Genomic DNA, 24,656 nt, shown 5'->3' with positions numbered 1-24,656 from the left:
AGGTGCGTCAAAACTGAAATATAACAGTCATCTTTACTCAGTCTGGTATTCTGGTCTTACAGTCCCTGTTACGGAATTCATCCATAGAGTAGGAGGAGTTGATATATGTCTTTCCAACTCTGTTTAAACAGTGCTTTTTCTGAAACCAAGTTTTTAATGGTTGCTGGAAATTTATTGAAAATATGTCTCCTACATAGTGGACCACTTTATGTACCTAAGTAAGAGATTTTAGGTCTTTATGCAGATCATTCTCATTCCTAGTACTGATACTGTGTGTTGAGCTACTGTTTGGAAATGGACATTACTTTGAACAAATTTCATTGAGGAATAAATATATTGAGAAGCAGTGGCTAGAATATCCTGTTCCTTGAACAGGTTTCTCCATGATGTTCCTAAATTTACACCACAAAGGCTTTTTGCATTCTAAAAACATTTGCTCGGTTTGATGAGTTACCCCAGAATATGATTCCATATTATACAATAGATTGAAAGTAAGCAAAGTATGGAAGTTTTTTTTCTGTCTCTCTTATATCTAACAACATTTGCATTGCAGACTTGTTTAAGTGCTTCAGCAATTCTGTGGCATGCCCTTCCCAACTGAATTTACTATCAAGTTGTAAGCCCAGAAATTTAACATGATGTCAATCTCTTTGATCTGCTTGTCTTCATATGTTATACACACAGCACCAGATAAAATACAAGGTATTTGTCGTAGGGCCTCCATGAAAAACAAGTCGTCATAGAACAATGAAACTTTGTGGAAACATTAGTAAGGAATGTGAAAGAGAAATAACGAATAAACCACTGAAAGAAATCCTTTTAATTTCCACACAAAAGTGTAATGTTTGTTAAGTGCATACTATGTTTACACTTCATGTTACATAATTTGCACCCATGACTGCCTGGAACCACACTACAGATTGCTCTACTGCAGCCCAAAATATCTCAGATAGGATGTTGGCTGTTGTAACACAGCTCGTGCGCTGCTTGCAGATCGTACACTGCATCCAGCATTCTCAGTCATGGCAACAGACCATCAACAATTTGTGGCACGATTGGCTGTCAGCGTCTCTCTGGGTCAGTTAGTTTGAACTTCTGAATCATTTTCTTCATGCCCAGTGCAGAAAGAAGACCTCGTCTTATTCCTTTACGCATCAATACTTGTTTAAGTGGAGCTGTTGTTTGGATTAAACAGCTTTAGGCGTAAATTCCTCCTCACCTTGTCCACACCCATGTTGACTGTCTGCAACCTGAGGTTTGTGTTTCAACCCTATGTCACCATACAAGTACCTTATGACCAGTCCTGGCACTAACACAGTAACAATGCAAGTCCTGCAGCACACAGTCTGATCATCATATATATAAAGTTGGGTACCCATACAATACATAGCAAAAGTTTAATTAAAACCACCTTGTAATAAAATATAGTTTGTCACTACGAGGACAGAAACTGTGGGTAGTACACAACTAGTTACACTTCATGTATCCATTTCCACTTGAATGTATGATCTAATAACTGTTACATTCCACCCAAGATTTTCCATTGTTTGAATGTGTGGTCTGGAAGACAAATACAGTTTAAACAAATTTTCAAATAATGTGGTGTGTTAAGATTTAATATATACTGATTGGTTAAATACATCCTAGACTTTTCTTATATTTGCTGCAAATGCATGAGAGAATATCTTCGCTGATCCACATTAGTCCTCTAACAAAATCCAATAAAATTGGCACCACAGCCAGGATCACGAACAGATAACTGTCACTGTTATTGTGGATGTAGAATATTCATGCAGGACAACCATGAAGAATTATGAGTATGCATATACTTGATTGTTTTCTGCCCTCCATGCAATTCACCAATGTGAATGTGAAATTCGACTACCTCTTATTATAAGTATATTAACTAGCTACCACACAAGAAATTGAATATTTCATAAAATTGGGTACAGAATGCAGAACAAATAAATGAAGTACTTATTCAGTGAGGATCAGCAATAAGAACATAGCTTAAATGTGAGAAGGAATGTTGTGGTAGAATGTCAAAGGAGATCACTCACTCAACAGTAGAAGCACTGAGTCTCTCTCTCTCTCTCTCTCTCTCTCTCTCTCTCTCTCTCTCTCTCACACACACACACACACACACAAAAGGAGAGTAAAAACTTGCTAGTTTAAGAAAGTTGTTTGAAAAGCTAGCAATTTTTTTAATGTCCTCCAATGGCTCAATGCTCACTCTTTCAAAGTTTACAGAATATAGTTTAAAGCACATAACTTTACATGGTGTAAAGTAAATAACTTTACACCTTGGACAGGCCAGACCTAGGAATTAATACAAGCACCTTCTTGTACCTTTACTCTTCATGGCATATGTAGCTAAAATTAAAAAGCTTTTAATAAATACTAATTAACATAAAAAACACTATAAGACAAAAAAATCATTTCAATTAGCCTTCGCCTCGTTGTCTAGGGTACAAAGTAAGATTCTGCAAACTGGTAAGACAATCTCTAACAGGCTACCACCAAACAAAAAATTGGAAAACTTTGCAGAGTCAAAATAAAACTCAAGTTTTGCTTTATTAGCCGCTCTTGATACAAATAACCTGTTTTTTAGGAATACAATAATCACTTTCATGATAATTCAGGTAATACTGCCCATACTAAACAGGTCTTTATGCTTATGGGTTGGAAGATGATGTTCTGTGATGAATAACAATGTACTGTACTTAAATAAAATATCAAGTTAGTAATAAAGGATGGACAGCATATCATATAACTAAGGAAGTAGTATCTATTTCAAAGTTTTCCTGTCCATTTCAGCATGTCTGAGTTTATATAGTGTGCCCACCTACCCATTTAGTAATGATTTGGAATATACAGCATACAGAAATAAACATTAGGCTGTTCTACCCGTCAATTTGTTACTGCAACCTTTGTTTACCTTTCACATACATTAGCTTCACCAACTTGGAACCAAACTGTCACCTTTCAACCTAACATAGATCTCGGGCTGTGGTACAGATCAGACTCTCACCAAAACCAAGACTTCCCTGGCGTTCCAATACCACACTTGAATCATTTAATAGCTGCAACTCCCTCTTAAATTTATACCTTAACTTGTTTGATACATGTCTGACAACTACTCCAACAACACACAAGGATTTCTAAATATTTAAACTAATGAAAAACAAATCACAGTATCAAAAATTATGAGCACCTCGTGATTAATGTAATAGACAATCAAGCAAATGGTCTGCCAGTTTCACTGAGAAAATGTGCAACATCTGTAAACAAACATGTTTCACATAATATACAGATCCCAGTCATGATCCACTTAACATGTAAATAACTAACTATCTCTGGAAGTTGCACTCCATGGTGGGATATGTGCAGTACAATGTATGAATGAATTAACATATTACTACATCATGTGTAGCTGACATTGATACAAAACTGCCAACAGACACTACATCATTGTGTAGCTGACATTGAGACAAAACTGCCAACAGACACTACTGAAAAACAAGCCATAAACAGAACATGAGCTGCTACATGAACTGAATGAATATGAGAACATTGCATAGAAAAAAAATGATATACGAGACTGCAAAATTACTAACTTAAAGACAATTGATGACACATTAAGCTATGTTTATTATAAAAAATGACATTGCCACTTCACTATGAGTTTACTGGTAATCGGTACTACATTCTTGATGCGTAAATGTCTATTTCATTCCCTAAGCAAAAACATATAATTTCCAAATCAGTAAAGGAAAATCTGATTCGCACTGTAATTCATTTTTCAAATAAAGTGGTAATCATTACTACAATGTTCAAGTACGATATCACGATGCACAACGTAAAACAACCTGTTACACATAGTATAAGTAACTTGCAAACATATAATAATCTACTGAAATAAAGGTAATTTGCAAACATGTAATAATGTACTAAAATAATGTCTGCTAATACTGGTGTACACAAAAATAACAAAGACAAGTTTCTTTCGTAAAGACTACACCCTACGTCAAGCATGATACTGTTGCATAATCATTTGGTAAACTACAGAGTTTTTATACAAACATAAGATTTGATTAAGTATAGTGTTCGTTCCCTAAAGACTTAAAGAGGGGACTGTCAGTGTTCACATCAATGTTAGGATTAGAAACAGAAATGCCATTTGTAAAGAAACTGATAAACGAATACGATAGAACAAACGTACAGCACTGGTTCTTGTTTACCTACTATAGGCAGTGTCCCTCATTACATGTTACAACACTTAGATACACGTGCAAACGAAGGTCATGTTGCCTACAATGTGAAACGTGTTTCCGAAAGAGAGGTCAGGATACTTTGTTCTCTAACAATTAAGGTTTATACTGAAACACAGGCAGTATCTATAAAATCGACTCTCGAAGTATGAATGTTAAATTATACTAACAACGTACAGTAGGCCTACACTGAGAATGTTCGCTGTGGAGTTAATCAATCAACAAATGCAAATTGTCTTACCTGCAGTAGGCTAGGATTTTACTACGATGACATCAAACTCTTGTGTACTGGTGTCATATTTCTTCTGCTGTAGTGGAATAATCAGAACTGCCCATTTGTTTCACTCGGAGCACACTGCACTATAACCGCGCTCTGTTCGGCCACAAACACAACACTAAGACTGCAACACACATCGTGTCAAGATGGAGACGAAGTAGGGGAAGTACAGCAATGACGTACAGCTACGCTGAAACGCAGTTATTACGCAAGGCACAAAAAAGCGTTCCACAATTTTTTATCCACTTTTCATAACACTATACACTGACTTCCTTATTTCAAATTTATTGATTTTGCTCAACATAAAAAGGTGAACACGGTAATAAGGTCGGTGTTATTGGCTCACAAGCAACGCAATCGATCTTAAGACAGTACCCCGCGATGCTGAATAGTTATTTCATACACAATGTTTTCCCCCGTGAGACAAATCGCTGGCCTTTCGTTACTTTGCAGCGTTATATGGGAGTTTCCACAATCTACATGGAGTGGCCGGAGCACAACAGCTAGCTTTCCTCGCGACTACGGAGGCCAGCAGTGGTCTGTTGTTTGTGTGGCGCAGCGGCAGTCTGCTAACAGATAGTGTTCAAAGTTTAGTTCTGGGAGCGGGTACAAATAATAGGCGACTTTACTTGGCAGGAATGTTCTCTTCTGACAATCAGGCCGAAAGCCCATTACATGTACAGGCTGTAACGCAAGCAACTGAGAACAGAGCCGTTCCTACCAAGGCAAGACAAGGCGGCCGCAGTAAGTTGGCAAAATTTTAGGGACGGAAAAAATTAATCTCAAATTAAACAGCAAAAAACTGAGCAAATGAGGAGAAAAAAATTAGAACACGGATTTGTTTTCAAAAGTATAGGGAAAGTTGCTTAATAAGTCTCTGCTTACGTTGACGCAAGTAAACACATTGTCTCCACCTACCTCAAAACTTAAACCAGCCGCTATTGAGTACGAAACGGAACCTCGATTCATCTCTGTCGAGCGCTGGAGCGGGGCAAGTGCTCTGGCTTGCCAAAAATTAGAGCAAGGAACCGATTGTCCTGTAAACGTACAATAATACTGAGTGATGCTTTTAATGTGAAAGAAGCGTAAAATAAGAAAAAAATACTATCATCCTTCTGAAAAATTTTCAATGATGTTCGTGGGGCAGCACAGTTACATTTTGATTACGTACTGAAATTTCGTCGTGATTCTGTACAAGAAAAAATCTTAAGCCAAAAACTTACTGTACGGAAGATGGTATACTCAAAGTCCAGTAACTTGGCTTGAAGAAAACAACTTTGTACTTAACGGTTTTTTTACGGTTTGACTACAACCGTGAGCAACTCAATGGGCTATAAGCAATCGCTTGTTACTAATTTAGGACCACTGACTCCAGGGAAGGGAAAGAACCAGTACATTTAGACAAACACAACATCCATACCTCACCTAGATTCAAACATCTCGGAAGAATGATCCGAAGCCAATCGCTTGGATAACTGTGCCACCGAGGCTACCAATAAAAGTTATAGAACTCTCAATAGAAAATGCAAACAAGGCGTAATATATTTGTTTAATCGCAAGAAAGTGGATGCTGAAAAAGATGAGATTTATTCCTCATTCTAAAAATATTTCAATTGAAACACAAACGATATAATAATACGACTATCCAGAGAACCTAGTCTGACGCTTCGGCATGTCTCCCATCAGTATAGCGTTTAATTCAGGGAAAAATTTATTCTCACCAGAAAATAGTTCTACGCGTATATAGTCCATTTCCTCCATTTAAATTAAATAAGTAACCGATGCCAAGTTTTGTTGCACTGGTATACTCAGCTTAGTTCTGTTTTAAAACGTTCAACACATCCTTTCTATTTCAATTACAGTAGAGCGTCTATTATACGAAGTAATTGGGGGACATGGGTGTTCGGAAAACTGGTTTGTTCGGATAATCGAACTGTACATGTTTATTTACCAAAAAGAAGTACTGTACAGTAAATTTATTCATAAAAACAGGCATCTCTTTTAGTATTGCAAAGTAACATACAAAGGCAACTTCAGTAGGAATATATAGTACGTGGAACAGTTTGTTACACAAAAGTATATACATATTACATACGTATTTTGTATGAACAATACACACAGTATACAAAATTAACGTTTAAAAAAAATCCTTCATTTTGGTCTCTCTAAGCAAGCCGACACGCCTACGAGCAGCTAAGTCACGTACTTTTTTCATAATAGATATCTGAAACTGGTCACTTTCATCTTGGGATTCACACCATCGCAAGTCAGTATCCAAACAAGTGAATGCCTCAGAAGCTGTTGGTATACTTTCATCTTCACTTTCTGGAGCACTGATTGACGAGATGCTGGCGGCGTCATCTTTATCAGTGACGACGTTTACAATCTCGCTGTCCTGCATGATTTGGTGTCCTGGATCTGCATCATCGATATTCATCCATTCACGAACGTCTTCTTCATCACATTCGTGGCAATCTATTGCTTGGTTTGGGAGTGAGGGGGATGGTGGACGGTAGTGTGGGAGAGTAACAGCTGCGGGCGAGTACACAGTTCGGTTAAGCGGTCGTTCGGTTAATCGACGCCCTACTGTATTTTGGGAAATTCCAAAAAATTGAGGCCCAAAAATAAGAAACTGAGGACAAAACATGAAAATTGAGGTCCATCCCCAGAAAATCAGCATGTCTGGTCACCTTAGTTTAGTGATTAAAAGAATAATAGGAGGTATGGATTTGTTGTGCCTTTTTGATGTTGGTAGTCACTGGGAGGGGAGCGGGGGAGGGGATATGGGGGAGACCGATGGCGGTAAAGAGGAGGAGGCGTTAATTTTTCGAGTCTCGCCTAGGGCAGCAGAACACCTAGCAACGTGTTTGAAAGAGAAGTGTCTTGCCTTAGGGTAGGTCGTAATTTTTTAGAATTCCGTGCCATTTTAGAGACTCTTTGGCCCTGTGATACTTTATTTTCCGGAAATTAGCTGAGAAATGGAAACTAATACGCCGGTACGTGGAAATGTAAACGCCTTTACCTTGAAAAAATTTCTTAGGGAATGGGAGGGCAGGATCCTGCCCCTCTTATCCCACGGATCCCGTCTCGTCTTCGGAGAACGCGGCGACAACCAAAGGGCGAACAGTTGCTACATTATGTGTTTACTGTGTGTACTTTTGTGGAAAAATTTATGATGAAATCGGAACAGCTGACTTAATTCCTCTGTTACAGAAAAATCCTGTTTTATGGCATATCTACATCTACACACATACTCCGCGGATGGTACCCTGTATTAGCCATTTCCTTTCCTGTTCCACTCACAAATAGAGGGAGGGGAAAACGACTATCTATATTGCTCTTATCTTCGGAGTCCTCACGCGGAATGTATGTTGACTGCAGTAGACCCGTTCTGCAATCAGTTTCAAATGCCGGTTCTCTAAATCTTCTCAGTAGTGTTTCTCGAAAAGAACGTCGCCTTCGCCCCAGCATTCCCATCTGAGTTCCCGAAGCACCTCCGTAATACCTGCGTGTTGTTCGAACCTACCGGTAATACACTACTGGCCATTAAAATTGCTACACCACGAAGATGACGTGCTAAAGACACGAAATTTAACCGACAGGCAGAAGATGCTGTGATATGCAAATGATTAGCTTTTCAGAGCATTCACACAAAGTTAGCGCCGGTGGCGACACCTACAACGTGCTGACATGAGGAAAATTTACAACCTATTTCTCATACACAAACAGAAATTTCACCGGCGTTGCATGGTGAAACGTTGTTGTGATGACTCCTGTAAGGAGGAGAAATGCGTACCCTACGGTTTCCGACTTTGATAAAGGTCGGATTGTAGCCTGTCGAGATTGCGGTTTATCGTATCACGACATTGCTGCTCGCGTTGGTCGAGATCCAATGACAGTTAGTACAGTATGGACTCGGTGGGTTCAGAAGGGTAATACGGAACGCCGTGCTGGATCCCAACGGCCTCATATCACTAGCAGTCGAGATGACGGTCATCTTATCCGTTTGGCTGTAACGGATCGTGCAGCCACGTCTCGATCCCTGAGGCAACAGATGGGGACGTTTGCAAAACAACAACCATCTGCACGAACAGTTCGACGAAGTTTGCAGCAGCTCGGAGACCATGGCTGCGGTTACCCTTGACGACAGGAGCGCCTGGGATGGTGTACTCGACGACTAACCTGGGTGCACGAATGGCAAAATGTCATTTTTTCAGATGAATCCAAGTTCTGTTTACAGCATCATGATGGTCGCATTCGTGTCTGGCGACATCGCGGTGAACGAACATTGGAAGCGTGTATTCGTCATCGCCATACTGGCGTATCACCCGGCGTGATGGTATGGGGTGCCACTGGTCATCTCGTGTTCGCACTGACGGCACTTTGAACACTGGACGTTACATTTCAGATGTGTTACGACCCGTGGCTCTACCCTTCATTTGATCCATGCGAAACCCTACATTTCAGCAGGATAATGCACGGCCGCATGTTGCAGGTCCTGTACGGTCCTTTCTGGATACAGAAAATGTTCGACTGTTGCCCAGGCCAGCACATTATCCAGATCTCTCACCAATTAAAAACGTCTGGTCAATGGTGGCCGAGCAACTGGCTCGTCACAGTACGCCAGTCACTAATCTTGATGAACTGTGGTATCGTGTTGAAGCTGCATGGGCAGCTGTACCTGTACACGCCATCCAAACTGTGTTTGACTCAATGCCCAGGCGTACCAAGGCCGTTATTAAGGCCAGAGGTGGTAGTTCTGGGTACTGATTTCTCAGGATTTATGCACCCAAATTGCGTGAAAATGTAATCACATGTCAGTTCTAGTATAATTTATTTGTCCAATGAATACCCGTCTATCATCTGTATTTCTTCTTGGTGTAGCCATTTTAATGGCCAATAGTGTACATCTAGTAGCCGTCTCTGAATTGCATCGGTGTCTCTCTTTAATCCGACCTAGTGCGGATCCCAAACAGTACTCAACGACGAGTTGCACTACTGTTCTACATGTGGTCTCCTTCACAGATGAATCACACTTTCCAAAATTCTCCAAATAAACCGACAACGACCATTCCCTTCCCTACTATAACCCTTATATGCTCGTCCCATTTCTTAACGCTTTGCAATGTTACGCACAGATATTTAAATAACGTGTGTCACGAGGCACACTACTAATGCTGTATTCGAATATTACAGGTTCGTTTTTCCTGCCATCACACCAACAAGGAACTGTGTGTAAGTCATCTTGTATCCCGATAGCGATTCTATCACACATCCCTGGGACACTCCTGGCGACACTCCAGTCTCTGGTGAACACTCGCCATGGAGGACAACGTACTGGGTTCTGTTACTCAAGAAGTCTTCGAGCCGCCGTTCTGGGAACGTATTCCAGTGTGCAATGGAGCACCGTGTCAAATGCTTTTCGGAAATCTAGGAATATGGAATCTGCCTGTTGCCCTTCATCCATAGGGCGATGCTTTCAAAACCCGTACTGATTCGTGGACAGAAGAGTCCGTGAAATAATGATTCTTAGTTGGAAGTTACGTAGAAATTTTTCTGACAAGCTTTATATATGTTTTCGAGGGTGCTGAATCTGAATTTTCAAAGTCCCACCAAAATTTTGACCCGGAAATGGATCAAAAATGAAAGAAACCGCGAAAAATGGAACTTGTTTTGGTTTTCCACCTATAACTCGAGAATAACGCGATTTTCGGCAAAGCTGACTCTCTATGAAGAGGATAAAATTTTCCAAAGAACTGGTCCGAATGGCGCTTTCCGTGAGACCAACCGAACGGCGCATAGCGCTTGTTGAAGTCAGCCCGATTTCAAAGCTTGGGAGATTAGCATTTTTTTTTTTTTTCAACAGAGCCGAGCTGTCCAGTCGCTTCTGCTCAAGTTATTTTTACTAGTCGTGTTATAGGATCCTGTGGAAATGCGTCACTCTTTGGTGTGGTGCACTGAATTCTCCCTATTTCGTGCTAAATGTTGTTTCCATTAAAAATTTGGGAGTTGTAGACAGCATTGCCAAAGACAAATTGAAATGGACCTAATTCCAATCCCTTTGCCATCATTGCTGACAGCTCAAAACGTACTGCTTCTGCGTAGGAAGCACGGCATCCTAAAGCAGAAATACATCAACTAGTTTCCGAGATCCGTACCTCTTTTAGATTAATGTGGCTACGCCAAGTTGCAAGGGTGACAAGGAACGCTTGGGTCCGACAGTTGCCGCCATGCAGTGCACTATGACCATACTTTTGGTTTTCCATTTATTCGCGTTTCCTTTCATCTTCTTCATCCCTAATCGATTTGGGCAGTATCAGGGACGAGGACCGCATTCGACTTCGTGTAATTATTGGAACAATCTTTTTAACAACAAGCTTACTTCGACATCGGGACGAGGACCTCGTTGTCTGTAAGAGACTGGTCTGGAGAGAGATTTTGTCGTATGTAAGTCCGCGACTGAATATCTTCAACAAGTTTGCCACACGTCGACGCTCTTCCTTTGGAGATTTTTGAGCGATACCAACAATCTGCAAATTTTGTACACATTGTTTCTGAAACAAACAACAGTTGATTACTTCACAGATGGGGCAATCACTATATCACTTCCATACTTTTTCAACAGTTGACCTTTCACAGTCTTGACGTCAGTTCGGTGACACGTGTACCTCGTTATTTTTCGGTTCGACGTATTACTGAGCCTTCTCAGTAAGTTTCGGAAGTCTCTCGCAGCACCACCTTGTAGACTCACTACACTAGGTTCCGTCGACTGTTTGGGAGCCGGTTTTGTTGCGCCAGAAATTTTGGCGTAACAGCGCATACACACAAAAATAGTTTGTTTTGAAATCAAAAATCCGATTGAGCAGACCGAGTTTCTTTTCTGCAACCAGCCGCAACCCTTTTAGCCCGAGCAGCTATTAAGTCTTCATTTGTGTGCCTCACCCACAATTTTGCCGTTCAGAAGGGCAGCTGTCCCATCCTTTCTCTTCTTACTTGCTTCAAAAACATTCTTCAAACCCTCCTCCAGCCTAAGTGATGGTGCATTTTTCCTCGTACGACTTTTTTATGTACGATTATTTCATACATTTAAACAGCATTTACGGTTCGTAAATACGTTCTAAACAACCGACCGAGGGGAAATCGTACGCACCTGCTGACGCACGACGTCAACACACAGCACTGGCTTTCTCCTAGTCAGGAATGGGACGTCAGTGCACTCTCAAAAACATCTTACCCCTCCGGCAAGTATAAACTACCAACCACTCCAATAACATTGTAACAGTACCGGAGGATGCGACTCGACAGTGGATGTTGAGACGTTGCACACGGTGGCCTAGTGCTCGGAGGAGCGGATTTGTTGACTGCATGGTCTTCTCGTAGAAAAGTCGTGCAGCCTGGCGAAACCTCTCTCTAACAGTTGGAATGTTCGAGACTCGGTGAAGGTCGTCCGACGGGAAGTCCCGAGGGAGGTGCAACGCCAGCCGTAGGATCCGGTTTTGGAGTCGTTGTAGTCTTCCGACATGGCTCGCTGCGGCATTGCCCCAAACCACAGCGGCGTAGTCGATGAGTGGACGGATTAGAGTCAGATACATCGCAACACCCAGGTCAGGTGGGAGTGCAGTTGATGGATTGAGGAAGGGGTAGAGCTGTGTCATTCTACCCCTGACCTTTTTGACTATATCATCGATGTGATGTCTCCAAGTGAGCCCTCTATCCAGCGTTACACCCAGGTACTTTGCTGTAGTGCCCCAAGGTACGGCGGTTCCCCTAATGGTGATCTGCGGTAGAGCAGCTGGAATATGTTTCTTCGTGATGAGGAGGGCTTGCGTCTTAGCCCCATTGAAGCTGAGGCGCCACCTCCTGGCCCACTGACTAAGTGTGTCAGCTGCTGCTTGCATGCGTCGTTGGAGTAGAGCTGCATTCATGCTCCTTGCGTACATCGCTGTATCATCTGCGTAGAGGGCAAGATGGACCCTGTCCATCCGCGGCATGTCTGCAGTATACAGGATGTAGAGTATGGAGCCGAGGACGGAGCCTTGGGGAACTCCAGCCCTGACCAGACGGCGCGTCGACAAGTCCTCCGTGCGGACATGGAAGCTTCTGTTGGCGAGGTAAGATTGTAGAAGGCGGACATGCGGCAGGGGCACACCGAGGTCCAGAAGCTTGAAAAGGAGCCCCTCATGCCATACAGAATCGAACGCCCGTGAGACATCCAGGAAGATGGCCCCGAAAAACTCCCGTCGTTCGATGGCATCAAGGGCCTCTTCGACTAGTCGAAGCAGTTGGTGCGTTGTTGCATGACCAGGGCGAAAACCACATTGTTCGTCCGGCAGTAGACGTTCTTCCTGAATGTGACGTTGTAAGCGTCGGAGATAAAGTCTTTCAAAGACCTTGCTGACTGCTGGTAGTAAGCTGATAGGCCTGTAGCTACTTGGTAAACGAGGGTCCTTCCCAGGCTTCTGGATGGGCACTACCTCCGCATGTTTCCATGCTTGAGGATAGTGTCCAGTGTGGAGAATGTTGTTGAAGTATAAAGTATAAACTACCAACCACTCCAATAACATTGTAACAGTACCGGAGGATGCGACTCGACAGTGGATGTGCAACAAATTTATGGTAAAGGCGTGGGGTAAGGGGAGAGGGGGGGGGGGGGAGGCACGTGCTCAGACGGCGCATCTCTTCAAATTTGAAATCGAGCTTACTTCAACACGCGCTTAACGTCTTACACGTGGTCTGACGAAAAAAGTCACTCAGACCTTCTTTGTGGGAATGTATCAGAATGGTTCAAATGTCTCTGAGCACTATGGGACTTGAAATCTGAGGTCATCAGTCCCCTACACTTAGAACTACTTAAACCTAACTAACCTAAGCACTTCACACATATCCATGCCCGACGCAGGATTCAGCGCCGTTCCGGACTGAAGCGCCTAGAACCTCTCGGCCACAAGAGAAGGCAGAAATTGTATCTTTTTCTTTTCATAAATAGTCATTTTTGTCTAAAACAGCGTTGTTTCCACGTTATACCCGAAAACCCCCGGCAACGTCCCATTTCTCCTGTTTTTTTCTCCCCATTTTTGACCAATTCTCGGGTAGAGATTTTGGTGGAACTTCGAAAATTCGGATTTAGTATTCTCGAAAACAAATAGAAAGCTTATCAAAAGAACTTCTTCACAACTTTCACTGGACTCTTTCACCACAGATATACAAAAGGTACAATGAGCGCCAGGAGAAAAGTGTACGCAACTCTTACCAATATATTTTGAGGTCCTACGCACAGAGGAAAAAAACACAGAATGAGTAGTAGCGTGTTTATTAAAATCGTACAAGAAATGATTTGGAAATGTTACTTAGCGCTTGGAACACGTGTTTCGTTGTTAATTTTCCCATTACTATTTCACGGCAGAGCAGTACACTGATAAACAACATTTTAGGTGAACATCAGCGATATAAATGAGTAACCAGTAGTGATTGCATCTCTGACCATGACACCTCAACTGTCTTCTTCTTTTCGGGTTCCCTACCTTGATCGGAAAAAATAAACACTAATATCAACCCCACCAAAGAGCGGCCCCCCTACAGTGACGACCATTTCGAACTCACTGTGTCGCCCTTTCGAATAATGCTGGCAGAAAACGCGAGTATGACATTTCTATATTGTGTTCAGACTTTGGTACCAATATAGGAAAAGTTCGGAGTAGGTATTAAAAACCACAGAGAAAAAATAAAAACTTTGAGGTTCGCCGATGACATTGTAATTCTGTCAGAGACAGCAAAGGACTTGCAAGAGCAGTTAAACGGAATGGACAGTGTCTTGAAAGGAGGGTATAAGACGAACATCAACAAAAGCAAAACGTGGATAATGGAATGTAGTCGAATTAAGTCAGGTGATGCAGAGGGAATCGGATTAGGAAATGAGGCACTTAAAGTAGTAAAGGAGTTTTGCTATTTGGGGAGCAAAAACTGATGATGGCCGAAGTAGAGAGGATATAAAATGTAGACTGGCAATGGCAAGGAAAGCGTTTCTGAAGAAGAAAAATTTGTTACCATCGAGTATAGATTTAAATGTCAGGAAGTCGTTCCTGGAAGTATTTGTATGGAGTGTAGCCATGTATGGAAGTGAAACGTGGACGATAAATAGTTTAGACAAGAAGAGAATAGAAGGTTTCGAAATGTGGTGCTACAGAAGAATGCTGAAGATTAGGTGGGTAGATCACATAACTAATGAGGAGGTATTGAATAGAATTGGGGAGAAGAGGAGCTTGTGGCACAACTTGACTAGAAGAAGGGATCGGTTGGTAGGACATGTTCTGAGACATCGAGGGATCACCAGTTTAGTATTGGAGGGCAGCATGGAGGGTAAAAATTGTAGAGGGAGACCAAGAGATGAACACACAAAGCAGATTCAGAAATATGTAGGCTGCAGTAGGTACTGGGAGATGAAGAAGCTTGCACAAGATAGAGTAGCATGAAGAGCTGCATCAAACCAGTATCAGGACTGAAGACCACAACAACAACAATGTGAATAGAATTAAGCTCGTTATGTAGTTGCATTTCATTGTGGTTTGTTAACTTTAGGCAACGAACTGATTGGGGCTCAGAACTTTATCATATTTGTTGTTAATCTTCGGTGAACAACGCGAAATGACAGGACATGTTCTACAATGTCGGTTCTTTCTGACCCAACTCATTTTTACGTGCAATGTGTCATTTTCAACATTTTAGGAATCAATGAAGTAAAATATTTTTAAGTACATACTTGTCCTCCACCACCTCCGTTTGATACACGCGCGTGTTTGTCGCTCTCGGGTTATTCTGACCCTACGTTGCAGAGTAAAGTTAAAAATGACAATTTCCTTTAGCAAATACGATCAAAGTTTGAATGAAATTTTGTTACTATCGAAAGAAAATCTTAAAAGGAGGGCAGTCTTTTCATTGAATTTCACTACTGTTTGAGTTAATTTTCAAATAGTTTGTTAATACCTATCCACTCGAAGTCACGCACATGCAATACAGTTGACACAGTTGTCTCTTTCTGAATAGTTCATTAGCCCTCCCAAATTTAATTTAACGTGAATTTGGTTTACTGCTGCTCTCACTTGTGATCATAAAACTCTATACGTAATGTTCATGCGTTCAACTGATACCGTGCAGCCATTACAAACGTATACTTGTCGATGAGAAATACCTATTAAATCCACAGAAACTTGGCCTATTCTTAATAATTAATGGAATTCTGTTGCACTAGAATTCATCGTGCTACAAACTACGCCCAGTGATCAAATCATGATGAAAACATTCGCGACTCGTTTCGCAGCTCTCATATACATCGGCCGTACACCATTAAACCGCTAAGTACGTAGATTCCTTTCTTCAATACAGCGACACCCGAGTGTTCGTCCCACGACGTCGATACCCGAACGCGCGCTAGCCATGCGGCAGCTCAAAGATAATCACAGGCGGAAGAAAAAATACACCACCTAGCCAAACATGAGAGTACGCGGCATGCTCAGTACAGGCGAACATCACAAAGAGCACGTTCAGGCGGACTGTGGAAAACTATTGCGGCTGCACAATGTATGCAACGAAGGGGAAGCAGACACCTCAAAGTACTAGAGAGATAAAATGCAGAGGAAAGGAGTGGAAGTGAAGCTGCTGGAAGAGACACGCGACATGCAGTGCACTTTGTTCCCCGCCAGCGTGCCTTATCTACTGAGCAGATAAGTGAGGCACGTGCCAATACGGCTGTAACTGTTTTCGTGGAACGTCGCTACTAGAAACTTTGCAGACGGTCGATCGAAATGCACCACAGCAATGTGTGTTAAGGTGAATGACTGGACCACTGAGACATGTGCGGTTTAGTGGCGGTAAGAACGGGTAATTCATTCCACATGAACTAAAGTGTTCGAACAGCCATCTCTGTCCGATGCAAGAACCCCAGATATGCAACAGATAGCGTTTACGACCTCATTTCGATACTCACGATCATGATCATCATCTTCGTAATCATTCGATGACTCCTGCTGGATATATCTGCCCTCCAGACTGTTCTATGGGTTATGGTTTCAGCGTATGAACCTTTGACGCTCTTTTATCAACCCTCTTCTACATCTACATCGACATGGATACTCTGCAAATCACATTTAAGTGCCTGGCAGAGGGTTCATCGAACCATCTTCACAATTCTCCATTATTCCGATCTCGTACAGTGCGCAGAAAGAACGAACACCCATATCTTTCCGTACGAGCTCTGATTTCCCTTATTTTATTATTGAGATCGTTTCTTCTTATGTTGGTTGGCGTCAGCAAAATATTTTCGCATTCGGAGGAGAGAGTTGGTGATTCGAATTTCTTGAGAAGAGTCAGCCGAAACGAAAAACGCCTTTGTTTTGATTATGTCCACCCCCAATCGTGTATCATTTCAGTTACACTCTCTCCCCCGTTTCGCAATAATACAAAACGTGCTGCCCTTCTTTGAACTTTTTCGATGAACTCCGTCAATCGTATCTGGTAAGGATCCAACACCGCGCAGCAGTATTCCAAAAGAGGACGAACAACCGTAGTGTAGGCAGTTTCTTTGGTAGATCTGTTCATTTTCTAAGTGTCCTGCCAATAAAACTCAGTCTTTAGATAGCCTTCCCCACAACACTTTCTATGTGTTCTTTCCCATTTAAATTGCTCATAAATGTAATTCCTAGGTATTTAGTTGAATTTACGGCCTTTAGATTTGACTGATTTATCGTGTAACCGAAGTTAGCGGTCTTCTTTTAGCACTCATGTGGATGACCTCACGCTTTTCGGTACTTATGGTCAATTGCCAATTTTTGCAGCATACAGATATCTAAATCGTTTTGAAATTCGTTTTGATCTTCTGATGACTTTACTAGGCGACAAACGACAGCGTTATCTGCAAACAACCTAAGACGGCTGCTCAGATTGTCTCCCAATCGTTTATACAAATAAGCAACAGCAGAGGGCCTATAACACTACCTTGGGGAACGCCAGAAATCACTCCTGTGTTACTCGATGACTGTCCGCCAATAACTACGAACTGTGACCTCTCTGACACGAAATCATGAATCCAGTAACATAACTGAGACGATATTTCGTAAGCACGCAATTTCACTACAAGCCACTAGTGTGGTACAGTGTCTAATAGGCTTCTGGAAATCCAGAAATACGGAATCAATTTGAGCTCCCTTGTCAATAGCACTCAACACTTCGCGCGAGTAAAGAGCTAGTTGTGTTTCACAAGGTTTTCTATTAGGTAGCCCTCTTGGAAACCATCAAAGAATTTCCGTTGTTCGTCTACCGTATATTGTTCCTTTCGTTTCTCATGATCGATGTTTTAACCTTGGTACGTTTTTCGCTTATCTATAGTTATATCTTCCAGTCCAATTTGTTATCTAATACATTTGTTTACTTTTTGTCTTTCCCAGTTACTGAAATATGTGTCTCCATTCCTCACTGATCAACCTTCAGCTTTTCAGTGCTTTTCACGATAAAATGCCACGTTTCGCTGTCTCTTGTCATACCTGGTAATAAGCTCCCAGACAATATACGTTTTCCTCACCAGTACACCGCGTCCGGCCATCCTGATTTAGGTTTTCCGTGATTTCCCTAAATCGCTCCAGGCAAATGCCGGGATGGTTCCTTTCAAAGGGCACGGCCGACTTCCTTCCCCGTCCTTCCCTAATCCGATGAGACCGATGACCACGCTGTCTGGTCTCCTTCCCCAAACCAACCAACCAACCAACCAGTACACCTTGCAGTTACTTCTGTTTCCGGTCACTGCAGTTAGCTTTATCGACAGTAACGAGTCTAATTGTGTGATTTGCTCGATTTACTCACAAGGTCCTACTGTGTGGCTGTACTGAAGCTTTTAGGCAATTCTAAAAATGTTGACAATTAATAATCACTCGTCAGGTTCCTCGGCGTAAAGCGTTTTTATTTGTTCTGTCAAAATATGTCTCAAAAAATAGCTCTGAGCACTATGGGACTTAACATCTGAGGTCATCAATCCCCTAGAACTTAGAACTATTGAAACCTAACTGACCTGAGGACTTCACACACATCCATGCCCGAAGCAGGATTCGAACCTGCGACCGTAGCGGTCTCGCGGTTCCAGACTGTAGCTCCTAGAACCGCTCGGCCACCCTGGCCGGCCAAATATGTCTCAACATTAATGAATTTTTTCGACAGACTGAATGCGAGCATTCTTTCATCGGGTATTCATGACGCAAATTTACTGTTCCACGGCTAAATCAGTGACGTTCAGTAACACTCACTATTCGATTATCACTTTAATTTTCGTTGTACAGCCAGCCCGTGTGGCCGAGCGGTTCTAGGCGCTACAGTCTGGAACCGCGCGACCGCTACCGTCGCTGGTTCGAATCCTGCCTCGGGCATGGGTGTGTGTGATGTCCTTAGGTTAGTTAGGTTTAAGTAGTTCTAAGTTCTAGGGGACTGATGACTTCAGAAGTTAAGTCCCATAGTGCTGAGAGCCATTTGAACCACTTTCCGTTGTACATAACCACACGTAATGTGATACTACTCCATGAATCTCAGGTATACAGCATACACTTTTTCTACGGAACGCATGGGAAATCGACAGCAAACAGAAATTCTAATTCGAAATGCATTTCAATGCATGTCCGGCCACGTTTCCCGTTTCCTTAGGCCGCATCCACTCCGGCCGCACCGCGTCACGCGAAACCAAGAAAAAGACGTTCGCTGTGGACGTCAAGCACGAGGTTCTGCGCTTGTCGGTACATCAAAGGAAATGGTTCGTCCGTGCGCAACCCTGTTCGGACCGAGTTTCTCATTTACCATTGTTACTGAAGAGTGCGCGTGCACATTGGAACATCGCTGAGAATTTACAGGGGATAGGCAAAGTAATGTGAACGGTGGTAGTAAAGGGATGGCAACCCGCCCGGCTAGCCCTGCGATCTACCGCGCTGCTTCCCGAGCGGGAAGGCGTGCCGGTCTCTGGCACGAATCCGCCCGGCGAATTAGTGACTAGGTCAGGTGTGCCGGCCAGCTTGTGGATGGTTTTAAGGCGGTTTTCCGTCAGCCTCGCAGAACGCGGGCTGGTTCCCCTTATTCCGCCTCAGTTACACTGTGTCGGCGATTGTTGCGCAAACACTGTCTCCACGTACGCGTACACCATAATTACTGAGAAGGGGGAGGTTCCCCTGGGGCCGAAGCGCACAGTAACCCTGGGTTCGGTGTGGGGCGGCGGTGGGGTGGGTGGACTGCTGTGGCCTGTTGTTGAGTTGTGTACCACTGAGGGCTACGGCAGGACGAAGCCTCACCGTCGTTTCTAGGTCCCCGGTTCAATACACAATGGGTTGGTTGTGTCTGACGGTCAACAACGGAGGCAGGGCACGTGTCGCGCTAGACTCTGCATGTTCAGTACAGACGAGGCGTCAGTTCTGGTTGTTTGCGCGTCGTGAACACTTCGTATTTGCATTCAGAGGCCGTGGTCGACGTACAATGAAAGATCCGACAGAATTCTACGAGAACAGATTGTGGGGGCCCGATTGGCTGGTGCATGAGCAACCAAGACAGCCAACTTTTTTAATGTTTCAAGAGCAACTGTTTCAACTGTCATGACAGCCTACACAAAACATGGAAAGACGTCATCACGTAAACGCAATGTCTTGTTGTTTTTGTTGTTGTGGTCTTCAGTCCTGAGACTGGTTTGATGCAGCTCTCCATGCTACTCTATCCTGTGCAAGATTCTTCATCTCCCAGTACCTACTGCAGCCTACATCCTTCTGAATCTGCTGGCTGTATTCATCTCTTGGTCTCCCTCTACGATTTTTACCCTCCACGATGCCCTCCAATACTAAATTGGTGATCCCTCGATGTCTCAGAACATGTCCTACCAACCGATCCCTTCTTCTAGTCAAGTTGTGCCACAAACTTCTCTTCTACCCAATCCTATTCAATACCTCCTCATTAGTTATGTGATCTACCCATCTAATCTTCATCATTCTTCTGTAGCACCAGATTTCGAAAGCTTCTATTCTCTTCTTGTCCAAACTATTTATCGTCCATGTTTCACTTCCACACATGGCTACACTCCATACAAATACTTTCAGAAACGACTTCCTCACACTTAAATCTATACTCGATGTTAACAAATTTCTCTTCTTCAGAAACGCTTTCCTTGCCATTGCCAGTCTACATTTTATATCCTCTCTAGTTCGACCATCACCAGTTATTTTGCTCCCCAAATAGCAAAACTCCTTTACTACTTTAAGTATCTCATTTCCTAATCTAACGCAATAGTGGGCGTAAATCAAAACTAAATGATAGAGATCTGGATGGATGGATGGAGAGAGTTGTATAGGCGCACGACGGCAAGGTCTTCAGCGCCTGCTCAGTAACAGATTGAGACGGGTGTCAAGAAAAGACTTAGAACAATAAGATAAAACAGAACGTAAAACACAGGTAACAAGCGTGGAAAAATATGTGCCTACACACACCGAATCGTGGGACGAAGCATACCGCCAGCAGTAAAACATGGACAACACAGGAAGGAAGACGAACTGTGTCAAAACAATGCAAAACTACTGCAGAGCTTAATAGCCGTCTTCGAGACCCCGTATCTTAGTACTGTCCGCCGAGTACTCCACAAAGCGAATATTCACGGATGGGCTGCTATACCGAAACTCTTAGTGACGGCAACCAGTACAAAGAAACGTGAAACAATGTGTCAGGGGCAGTGGAAACGTGTCATATGGTCCGACGAGTCAACGTTTACGTTATTCTAACATCGGGCCGGGGTTTACGTCTGTAGAGCGCCAAAAGAAGCCTACAATCCTGTTTGCTTGATTCTAACGGTTAAGCATTGAGGTGGAAGTGTGACGGTGTGGCCAGTCATATCATGATATTCCGCCGGTCCCATCGTTACTCTCAAAGGCCGTGTTACAGCCAACGATTATGTGAATTAGGTGCTCAGGTGATTCAAATGTTGTTCCCCAACAATGATGCATTATTTCAAGACGATACTGCACCCGTTCACACAGCCAGGACAGTACAGTCGTGGTATGAGGAGCATGTGACTAAACTGCAACGTCTTTCCTGGCCAGCACAGTCGACGGACATTATCGAACCCTTGTGGGCGGTATTGGAGCGCAGACTCCGGAGTAGATTCCGCCCACCCTCTCACTGCTGGAGGTAGAAGAGGTTCTGATTGAAGAGTGACATAATATTCCACTGGAGACTATGCAATCATTATATGCCAGTATTCCAATTATTATATGCCTGTATTACAGGCAAATGGGGGTCCAACCCCTTTATTAATAAACCATTCCCAAATAAGTACAGGTGTTCACACTATTTTGGCTATCACTTGCACGAACACTCTACTCCATTCTGCGCTGTTCTATGTCGCGCGACTAACTTACAGTTAACAGCACTTCGAAGAGGGTGACCTAATTTTGACATCACGCGCTGTATCGAAGACGCAAAGAGCTGACTATCAATTTCCGTGATCGTTCGGTTCGTAACAGGCGAAACGAACGTGACTTTCAAAACAATGACATTCACCTCAAGTAGAGAGAAATGAAGGTTGCGCTTTTCCGCTACTGCAGGGTACGTTAGCCTCGAAGTTACGCCGTTTATAAATATGTAAATTAAAGTGTCAAGAACTGTGCTATTTTTCCTAATATTCCTTCATCAGCCCTAAAAGTGTAAAGAATTTTAAAAAAAGCTGAATCCAGCGTTTATATTCCACAGCGTTCATTAAGGTGTCTCGACAAAATATTTTTAGAAACTAGTTTCAGGAGTTGGTCTGTAATTAGAAAGGATGGGAAGCCATTCTGCCAGACCAAGTAAAGCAGCAACTCATTTATCTTATATACAATGAATTAATGCTGTTTCAAAACACCAACACATTCAAGGTCTCTCGAAAACACATCGCTAAAATCTGTTGTACCAAAATTACGAATAACGTCATATTGGTGGCTTTAAGACGTACTTTAACTGAAGACATTTTTGTTTGGCGAAGAAGTGTGCTAAAGGAACTAGTTCGCAAATTTTCTTTTACACATTATGAACGAAAGCACACACAACACTGGCATAACATTCTACAGTATTTATTATTTATTTAACAAATCGGTTTCTACCAAGAACCGACGGAACTCTCAATCCAAGCAATTTTCTTTTTACGTTATAGAAGGCTAAGACTAAGTTGCCTTTTAATACATTTGCAAATGTGTCAGTTTTTTATTCTGACTGTTAGTTTGTTTTACCACATGCCAACGTGTTTTGAATATGTATTCGCATTTACTTGCTTCCAGATTACTTTGTAAATTACTTACGATGCCAATTCACTCTTGAGAGGGAGACAGAGAGAGAGAGAGAGATTGGGTGGGGGAGGGGTGGGGGAGGAGAGAGCACTCTTATATTTACGTAATATAGAATACAGTCAAACCTCCGTATAACGATTACCAATACAACGATAAACCCGGGTACAGCGATAATCTTATATGGCCCCGGATTATTTCCTATATGTACTACGTTAATTACTCCCTCCATACAACGATGAAGTAAATTTGGCAACGCCCTGTTATAACGAAGCCAAAATTTCGAGGAATTTATCATTTCCTACTTCCAAGAAGCTGACTATAGTGGTAGGTATTGTTTATTACGACACTAGACTCTGGACGGTTTATTTCCAGAAGCTTTGCTAGATACTACAGTACTGTATTTATTCTAGCAGTAAAGAAAATAGCGTACAGCGGAGAGCAGGCTGCGCTGAGCGGCAAACGTCAAAGAGCTCCTTTGTTTGAACGAGTGTTTAGTTTGTCCATTGTTGAGCTTCAGTGACAGACAGAAGTGTTTTTTTTTTTTTTTTTTTGGGGCTCATACGCATCTTATTCGTGTGATTTTTGCAATCTGTGAATGTTTTTGGTTGATGTAAACGCTTTGGAATTTGCTAAAATTTGGACAATGGCTGGAGTTCGGAAACAAATAAGGTTGGAGACAAAAATGGAGGTTTTCAAAGACTTTGATAACGGAATGAAACAAGTAGACGTGGCGAGGAAACAAGGACTTGCACAAACAATGTTAGTTACATCCCTTAAAAAACGAAAAGAAATTGAAGAAAGTTTTGTAGATGGCAAACGTAACCCTTCAAGAAAAAGTATGAAGACGTCTGCTGCTGACGATGTGGTCAGGACTCCCGCTGCGGTGGTTTAATGAGAGGCGTGCGCAGAATGTACCAATTAATGGTCCGTTGATATGTCGAAAAGCATTAGATTGCGCTAAGTTGCTTGGCGATTGTAACTTTAAGGCAAGATTTTAGGACAGGCATGGGATAATTTTTAAAGTGGTTTCAGGAGAAGAAAAATCAGCACCTTTAGGCGATGCAGAATTTTAGAGGAAAAACACCTTATATAAACTGTTGGAAAAATACAATCCTGAAAACTTGTACAACGCAGATGAGAGGCGTTAGTTTTATCAACTGATGCCAGAGGAGACGATGGCCTTTAGAGGAGAAAAGTGTAAAGGAGGGAAGTAGTCTAAAGTACGCCTAACTGTTCTTCTCTGCAGCAACGTGTCAGGGACACATAAATTAACATCACTGGTGATCTGACGATCGGGAAACCCACTGTGCTGATATTCATAGTGATCTGGAGATTTATTCGGCAGTTAGCGGTAAAACCGTAGATGCTTCAGTAGGTGACTACTTGTCAGTGGATGATGAAGCGTTGGTGTTTGAAGCATATACCGACGAATATATCATCGAGGAGCTAAAAGGGTAATTAACCTGCTGAAGACTCTGACGATGGCGATAACAGTGATGTGATAAGTGCGAATCCCCCTCCTCTGATGGAGCTAGCATGTCAGTTGGAAATCATTCAGCAACTAGCATCCTCCATCCCCAGTGTTTCAATGCAGCAAGTGATTGCATAGACGTGACAATATTCACTAGAGAATCTTTAAGAAAAAAGAAATAAAAGAAAGTACATGAATTTTATTGTACACAAAAGTAAGATATTGTACTGGTACAGTATTAATGAATGAAGTGAACGAAATGTGTTTTATTATTTGTCTTTTAATGTTATTTTTTATGAGCAAAGCACTACAGTAATGTA

General features: G+C 42.4%; 1 protein-coding gene across 1 annotated transcript in view; it reads right to left on the bottom strand.

The window, feature by feature from the left end:
* The window catches only part of LOC126273167 (NFX1-type zinc finger-containing protein 1-like), a 255,031-nt gene extending 249,782 nt beyond the window's left edge, over window positions 1-5,249 (bottom strand). Inside the window, exon 1 of the mRNA XM_049976640.1 lies at window positions 4,513-5,249. The gene's annotated coding sequence lies outside the window, so the exon portion shown is untranslated. The remainder of the gene's footprint in view (window positions 1-4,512) is intronic.
* Between the last annotated feature and the right edge of the window lie 19,407 nt (window positions 5,250-24,656).

The sequence above is a fragment of the Schistocerca gregaria genome, chromosome 5 (assembly GCF_023897955.1).
Source record: "Schistocerca gregaria isolate iqSchGreg1 chromosome 5, iqSchGreg1.2, whole genome shotgun sequence".
Lineage (NCBI taxonomy): Eukaryota > Metazoa > Arthropoda > Insecta > Orthoptera > Acrididae > Schistocerca > Schistocerca gregaria.
The sequence above is the reverse complement of the archived record's forward strand: the minus strand, read 5'-3'. Positions and strand labels throughout refer to the sequence as shown.